Genomic DNA, 8,732 nt, shown 5'->3' with positions numbered 1-8,732 from the left:
TTCTGTCTCCGTAGAGTCACCTCAGTGGCCTCCACCTGCTACAGTTTTCCCCAGATGAGCCCACAGAGTGGGGCAGTGGGTTAAACAGCCTCCTGGAACCCCTGTACCCCACACCAGAGGGTCTGGTTGGAGTCCTGGCTGCTGTGTGCATCCGATTCAGCTTCCTGCTCCGTGAGCTAGGAGCCAGCAGAGGGCGGTTCAAGTACTTAGCTTCCTGCCACTCATGTGGGCGACCTAGAGAGAGTTCCTGGCTCTTCAGCCTGGCCCAGCCCTAGCTCTTGTGGGCATTTGGAGAGCTCGCTCTCTCACTCTCTCTCTTTCTCTCTCTCTTTCTCTCCTTTTCTTTTTATCATTCCACCTTTTGAATAATTAAATAAATCTTTAAAACACAAACCAGAATGGTGTGTTGACAGTGCTGGGAGGGTGGGAACTTTACCTAATGGCAGTGTTGAGGAGGTGAGCCTAGTGTGTCCCCACCAGAGGGCTGGGTATAAAAGCCTGAGGCAGGCCCAGCCACTCTCCGCCTCCTGGCTCACCACGACAGCCTCTGTCTGCACACGCCCCACCATCACCACCCCCTGGGCTCTCTGCATGGCCCAACCGATGGGGTCCACCTGACTGTGGGTGGAGACCCTCCAAACCCGAGAGCCAAAATACACCACCTTCCTTCATTAGTGGGCTCCATCAGGCGTCCGGTCATAGCCACGACGAGCTGACCATCACGCAGCCCTTCCTTCACTCCCTCCGTTCCCAGGAAGCTCCAGAGATGCTGGGTTTTCCTGCCCTGATAGCTTGGCTGTGCCATTCTCTGCCTCCCATGGTCTCCCTCCAGATGCCTGTCTGTGCCCCCAGCACTCCCTACTCTCTCCCTGTAGCAATCTTTTACTCATGTCTCCCTTAGTTCCTAGCAAGTAATTGTCCTAGAGTCATTTCCCACTTTCCCATGCGTTAATGCCCCAACTCGACCACGTGTTCTTGCACAGGGGGCCATTTCCCACTTTCCCATGTGTTAATGCCCCAGCTCGACCACGTGTTCTTGCACAGGGGGACTGAGTCCTTCCACGGTGACTGAGCATCTGCCGTGCTTTGCGGCCCTGAGCTAAGGAAGCAGAGTGCTCTGTAGTACACCCCCTGCTAGGCTCAGACACAAGTCATCACAACTCGGTACGACAACGTCTCCGGAAGAGCCATCGACAGGCACGTGCTGTGTGATGCCTGGTGCCACTCCTGCACTCTGCCAGCAAGAAAGCCATCCCCAAAGGCTGAACCCACGGGAGCTGCCCGATCGGGTACTCGGGTCTCCAAAACTGAGCTAAACCTTCCTCTTCATATTGAGGAAGGAGGAGGAGGAGGAGGAGGAGTGGGGGGAGGAGGCTGCGTGGTCATTCTTGATTCTCAGTTGATCTCCCTGGCCCCCTGCAGAAGTTCATCTTCTTACGTGTTTGCCTGCAGTCTCCACATGGACCAACGTTTTAAAGCCAATTTCTAGGAACAAGTCAGACCCTAACGACAGGAATGATGACCCTCACACTGGGCACCTACAGTGCCCCGCCCTCAAGAACAATTCCAGGACACAGGGATGCTGGGTCACATGGTCCACTTCCCAGCAGCCTGGATGATTGATGGGGAGAGGTCACTTGTGGGTTGGACAGGCGGCAGCGCTCACCCCGAGGCTTCCTGGACACAGGATTTCATGGGTTAAGAAGCAAAAACGCTCTCCTGCCCATGAGGACCTCAGCCTCAAGTGCAAGTGATCCGGCAAGGGGCAAGCAGGGCTGTCAATCACCGCAGCTCCCTGGTGGTGGAGCTGCAGTTTTGCAGCTCGGGGCTCAGTTAATCGTGGGGTCACACCCTCCTCAGTCTACCAGGGCTCAGAGGAAGTCTTAGCAATAGCGTGGACTTTCGAAGATTTACTTGAAACACACACAGAGAGAGAGAGAGAGAGACAGAGGCATCTTCTATCTGCTGTTTCACTCCTTAATGGCCACAATGGCCACAATGGCCCAGACCAGGGCCAGGAGCCCAGAACCCTATCCAGGCCTCCCACATGGGCAGTAGGGGCCCAAGCACTTGGGCCATCTCCCCAATAGCATTGGCTTTTATGGAATTCATAATTAATGGATGACACAGGCCAAATAAAACCTGCTTTCCCAGGTCACAGCAGAGCGCTGGATCGGAAGTGGAGCAGCCGGGACTCAAACCGGAGCCCGCCCCCCCCCCCCGATGGGATGCCGGCACTGCAGGCAGTGGCTTTACCTGCTATGCCCCAGTGTTGGCCCCAGGCGAATAAAATCACAAATCACAAACAAGAAAACATTAGAAACTGTCCAGTTCTATGAAGGAAATGCAGAGACAGAGTTGAAGACTTTTGAGTTTCGTGGGGATCGGCTTTCTGCAGAGGTGACAATGACATTGGTGAGAGCTGAGTCATCCTAAGAGGGCAGGGGGAGAGCGGGGGAGGCGACACTGGGTGAGGGTGCGGGGTGGGGGCCAGAAAGCCCCGCCCACCTCAAGGGGGAGTCCCAGCTCCACCTTCCACTAGCTCTGTGCCCTCAGTGAGCTGGACTTTCGTGCCTCAGTTTCCTTTTCTGCAAACTTGGGATGAATGTTACACTTATCTCTCAGGGTTCCAAAGAAGCCAGGACCCCAACTTTCACATGAAATCCTCCAATTTTCAAATTTTGGTCATTTATTTATTTATTAAAAGTCACTTTCTCTTTCTCTTTCTTTTTTTTTTTTCTTTTTTTTAAGATTTAGTCTATGTGAAAGGCAAAGCTACAGAGAGTGGGAGAGACAGAGCCAGAGCGAGATCTTCCATCCCCTGGTTCACTCCCCAAATGGCTGCAATGGCCAAGCCAGGGCCAGGATGAAGCCAGGAGCCTGGACCTCCATCCTGGTCTCCCATGCGGGCGGCAGGGGCCCAGGCACTTGCTGTTAGTAAACTGGTGCCATCCTCCTAAGCCCAGCCTGGCTGACTAGAGGTCGGGTGACCAAATGGCCCAACCACAAGCCCCAGCCCCACCCCCACCCTACTGGGACTTGCTGCCCGCACTTCCTGACCCCTGCAAACAGCAGAAGCCCTGTTCTCCCCACAAGGAACCTTCTCCCCTGCTCCGTGATTGGTGTGCTTTGTGATTATTGTCCTGAACGGGGTAAGTCAGGTCCATGTGCGAACCCCTGATGACCTGGCGTCCCCCGTCTGCAGCCCTTACTCGGGGCCTCCAGTGCCAAGCTCCGTGGTTGGGAATTCATTGACCGGACGCGGCCGCCACGCAGAATGGGGACCCGCGTGCAGGGGGCCTGCTAGTAAGACCTGCGGTCTCGCTCCAGGCCCCCCCAGACCAGGCTAAGAAAGAAAATGGAGTCACTCATGTCATCAAGCTGAGACTGAGCTGCTCATCCAAACCTCCAGGAAGCCAGCAGACAGGAGGCGAACGGGCGGGTTCCGGTTGATGTAGTCAGGAGCTTGCCGCCGGCTCCCATCCTCGCAGGACGTCTCCCACGGAGTCTGACGTCACGCAGGCAGCCTTCTACGTCACAGCCCGGCGTCGCCAGCGCAGGGGCTGAGCGGCCAGTCTGCGCTCGGCTCTGGGTCATTTCCTCCATCTTCCTTGTCTGCCTGGGTTAGACTCACCTGGCTCTCCACCCAGGGCGGTGGGGACAGTGCTCAGCAGAGGACAAAGTTGACCTAAGATATCAGGAGGGAGAGAGACAACAGCCAAACGCCCCCCAGGGGGCGGCTGCAATCCACACGATAATGATGTCACCTGAAGAGAGCAGGTGTAGGCCCCCCGGGGACTTTCCTATTGTCCTGTCTTCCTGTCCGTCTAGCAAGGGCATCACCTGGCCACGATCCACCTGCATTGCAAAGAAGGCCAGTGAAGAACTAAAATCTGTGTGCCGTCAGTCTGCCTTTTCTCCTTCGACAGATCATCTGGGTACTGGGTGATGAGTCCATTGCACTTGTCTCTGTGACCACGGGGGCGAAAGCCGGCTGCACTCATGGTCCATCCATTTCGCAAGGGCTCGACCCGAACTGGTTCTGCCCAGCTTTGCAGCCTGGGCCAGGACGTAGAAGGCGCCCAGCTCACATCGGCTCTTCCCTTTCCCATCGTCTCCTAGCTCCTCTTCTTTCTTGTTTTTCTCAAATTCTTAATCTCTGTCTGATTAAAGGCATCTTGGAGAGGGGGGTCAGCATTGTAGCGTGCAGGGTTAAGCCACGGCCTGCATGCCAGCTTCCCATGTGGGCGCCCATTTGAGTCCTGGCTGCTCCACTTCTGATCCAGCTCCCTGCTATGGCCTTGGAAAGCAGTAGAAGATGGCCCAAGTGCTTGGGCCCCAGTACCCACGTGGGAGACCTGGAAGAAGCTCCTGGCTCTTGGCTTTGGCCTGGCCCAGCCCTGGCCATTATGCCATTGTGGCCATTTGGGGAGTGAATCAGTGGATGGAAGATTCTCTCTCTCTCTCTCTCTCTCTCTCTCTCTCTCTCTCTGCCTCTCCCTCTCCCTCTTTGTAACTCTGCCTTTCAAACAAATAAATAAATCTTTAAAAAAAAAAAAAAAAAAGCAGCCTCACCTATCCAAAGGATGGACTCAGACTCAAAGTGCAGAGAGAGCCAGACGTTATTAGCGACCGGGCAAGACCAGGCGCCTGGTGGGCCAGCACACCCAGAGTGGTTTGTATTTATCTGTTTCTTTCCGGGCATGCAGGCCCCTCCCCCTGGTTCCTCACTGGCTAAGTGCTGTGGGGTTACAGTCTTCCTGGCATTGCTCCGGCTGTTTTGGCCACTCTTCACATCCTGTTTGCCTGAGCACCTCCTAGGTACATGCAACTGCACTGCTGGCTAGCTAGTCATCTACTCAGAGCTAAACACCTCGCTTTAAAAAATGAGCCAAACGCTCACTCCTCACACTGTGGAACCTGCCTTGAAATGTTCTATTTTGAATTCCTGAAGTGCTTGTAGCCTGAGGCCACAGCAAACGCAACAGGTGGATGCGTTTCCTGACACCACAGTGCCGGGTCCTCATTCTCCGGGGTGCTCTGGCCAAGCCCACCTGTGCAGCAGGTGGGGAAGTGGACGCGTAGGCCAAGAGAGGTTTTGTGTCCTGCGAGGGAGGCCACAGATGTCAAGTGGCTGGTGACGTGGAGCTGTGGGGAACCCTGGGAAAGCCCCAGGTTCCCTTCTGGGGATCATTAGCCCTGAGAAGTTCAAGGTCAGGGGAAATCATGGCTTGTCCTGCGTTGAGGGTGTGTCCAACTGTCCACTCCCATGGACACTGGACGATCGCCTACTGGTCTATACGTCGCGGCCTGAATGAACAGATTGGCTGTTTCCTATGCTTTGAGCAGCAGCTCAGGTCTTCTACGTCCATCTGAAGGTGGGGAAAAGCAGGGTGGAGACATGGCGGTGGGCCGGGACCGCCAGGGCCTTAGCTGTATCCTGTGTCCTCTCCCCGGCTCTGCTCGCGGACCATCAAGAAGAGGTGGAACTGAAGGAAAAAGGAAGGAGATGGAACGCAGTGAGCACAGAGCTTTGCTTCAGTCTCACCGCAGTTCTTCTGGTTCCACTTCATTCTGATGCTTTTCCACATCTTTGCTCCTCCATAGCCACCTCCTAGGAGAAAACGTGAGGTCACAGCGGATACCCACGGCTCTCCCCCTTGGCTTTAGTGGGACATCCAGTTCCGTTGTTCCAGCAAAGTCTCTGCTTTGTGTCTTCTCCCCCAATGAGGAGCCATCAGTCGGTGTGGGTCCCCTGAGGGCCCCTCCTGCTCAGCCGCCGGCCAGGGCAGAAGCTGCAGGGGCACCTGGCACTGCCTCCCCACCTCCTTCTTGCACTTGTGCATATGCGCCCTGGCAACCAGGCGGCGTAAGCCAGGATGGGCTGCCTCCCCTGGTCTCGAGCCAGAGTGACAGTGCAGCCAGAGCTGGGTGGGCATGGGGAAGGCGCCATTTCTCCAAAGTGTTCCCTGCCTGCCCTCCCCTTTCCTGCCTGCTGTTTGGGCCCTGAAATCACCCTGAGCTGTTAGCACTGAGCAGTTCGGGCACAGTTGGGTTTCGGCCTCACATGAGGTCCCTTCTGTAGGTTCAGCTCTTGTCCCCACCTGCTCCTTGCCCGGTGTGGAAAGACCAAGTCCAGCAGTGTAGGGTCTTCCCACTGCGGGTGGGCTGTTGGCCCCTCCTGCAAACCAGCGGTGGCCATACCTGAGGTGGCCACCGTGGCAGGTGGATGTCTGATTGGCCGGGTGGATGGGTGCTCTGATTGGCCGAGCCTCTGCGGGGAGGTCCACTCCTCTCAGCTCCAGGAAGCAAGCAGGGACAGGTAGGGACACCAGCATTCCAGAAAGGGTGACTGAGTGCTCACCGTGCTACCAGAGCCCCCGGCCACCTGACCCCGCAGCAGGCTGGGGGGGCCGTGACAGCAGCCATGAGAGCAACCCAGGGTCGTCACGTTCTAAGGACTCACGACAGGCGCTCCACCCACCTCCCTGCTGATCGCTGTTGTGTCAGGAGTTGGAATTCTCACAAATTCTTCTGAAAGCTGCTTCTTACCCAGGGTTTGGGTCCATGACTGTTTAAAGTTTTTTTTTTTTTTTTTTTTTTTTTTTTTTTTTTTTTTTTAATTTGAAAGACAGAGTTACAGAGAGAGGTAGAGCCAGAGAGAGGTCTTCCATTCCGTTGGTCACTCCCTAAATGACCGCAGCAGCCAGAGCTGAGCCGATCCGAAGCCAGGAGCTTCCTCCAGGTCTCCCACGCAGGTGCAGGGGCCCAAGGACTTGGGCCATCCTCTACTGCTTTCCCAGGCCATAGCAGAGAGCTGGATCAGAAGTGGAGCAACTGGGACTCAAACCGGCACCCATATGGGATGCCAGCACTGTAGATTGGGGCTTTAACCCATTGTGCCACAGCGTCAGCCCCAAGGTTTCTTTTTTAAATTCTGCATTGCATTTTGGCTTTTTACGACATCCGAATTTGCTGTGGGTATAAGCATCATGTACTTTGTTTGGAAAGAAAGCATTGTGTCCTGGACGCTCTGCACATAGCCAGAGGGAGGTCCACTTCTCTCCCAGCAGCCGGCACAGGCTGCCCCCTCCCCTACCCCAGAACATTTCTTAAAATTTGCAAAATTCATGTGGTTAGCAATTGAAAAAGAAAAGTGGAATCAATCTCTCTTAACCAAGAAATAATTCATGTGTGCATGACAATATCAGAGAAGTATAAAAAGACTGCGTGTGTTTCTCCCCCTTTTTCCTTCCGCCAAGTTTCCATTTCAATCCAGCTTTGTTTGTGATACAACGTGGAGCTCATGCACAAAGTGAAACACAACGATCGGGGAGACTTTCTTATGAATAGGAAAAATGAATGTTTCTTTAATTTAAAGGAAAGTGTCTTTAAAATGCAATTTGGGGAAATATAATAAAGTCAAATGTAAATATTGTGAGCAGATGTTTCTTGAGAAGTTTCTGGAATGAATAGCCACCATCTGGACCCATTTACAACGAGAAGAAGGTAACACGCACCTGTTCTCCTCTCTGAAAAGATGTATCTGCTCCAAGTTATAGACAAGCCCGGCCGTTTCCATAAGAACGCAATAGTTGATTTGCCAAACTGCTTAGAAAAACATGGATAAGAGTGTAGATGGTTTGGAAAAGCATCCTTCTAAAGGCTTCGTCTGTTTTCAGATTTCTTTGCTTACCAGTAATTTTTTTAAAGAAGAAAGCGCTTCAAAATTGATGATGCATGGTCCACGTGTTTAACAACATGCACAAAATCGGGATGGACATGGCTACTGCTGCGGCCCCCAGCACCGCCCAGGCTGTCCAGCTCCACATCGCCACATTTAGATTCTCCACAGTGCAGCTGCGTCTGCACAGTCCTTGCAGCCTTCGTGGCTCTGGCTGTGGCCTCCCTGGAGTCGCGCCCTTGGCAAGTTGGTGTGGCAAATACTCCTACCATGAGCTGGAGTCCCTTGGAGCTGGCCTTGGGGCACAGCAGGTTAGGCTGCCACCTGCAAGGTTGGCATCCCATGTGGGGGCCCGTGTGAGACCTGGCTACTCCACTACCAACCCAACCCCCTGCCAATGCACTCAGGAGAGCAGTGCAAGATGGCCCAGGTGCCTGGGCCCCTGCATGCACGTGGGAGACCTGGATGGAGTTCCAGGCTCCTGACTTCAGCCTGGCCCAGCCCCAACCATTGTGGCCACTGGGGGAGTGAACCAGCAGATGGAAGATTGAGTTCTCTCTGTCTCTCTCTCCCCTTTTCTGTCACTCTGTGTTTCAAGTAAATAAATCTTTAAAAAAAGAAGAAGAAGAAGAAAAAGAAGGAGGAGGAGGAGAAGAAGAAAGAAAGAAAGAAGAAGTGGAGTCCTTTTCCCCATCCTTGGTGTCTGGCCTGAATTTGTAGCTTGCTTTGGCCAATGGAAGGCAGGAAAAGAGACGTGTGCCAGTTCCAAGCTGACACTGCCGTGTAACAGGTGGGCCCTCCTGCTGGGGAAGGAGGGAGAGCACTCGGAAGAGAGCCCAAAGCAGCTTGCCGTCAGCGGAACCCGTGGCTTATGGGAGCTCCAGGCCGCATGGGACGGGTCCCGAGCCTCCTGCCTACAGCTGCTGTTTGATTCCTTCGTCTTAGGAGCGATGGGAGGTGGTGCACCTTCCCGGGGATGTTAGGAGCTCCAGCCTGCTGTCTCTGAACTACGCGCAGGTGGGCGCCGTCCACGAGAGGAGAGGCGGGG

This window comes from Lepus europaeus, chromosome 8 (genome assembly GCF_033115175.1).
Source record: "Lepus europaeus isolate LE1 chromosome 8, mLepTim1.pri, whole genome shotgun sequence".
NCBI lineage: Eukaryota > Metazoa > Chordata > Mammalia > Lagomorpha > Leporidae > Lepus > Lepus europaeus.
Note: the sequence above shows the minus strand (reverse complement) of the source record.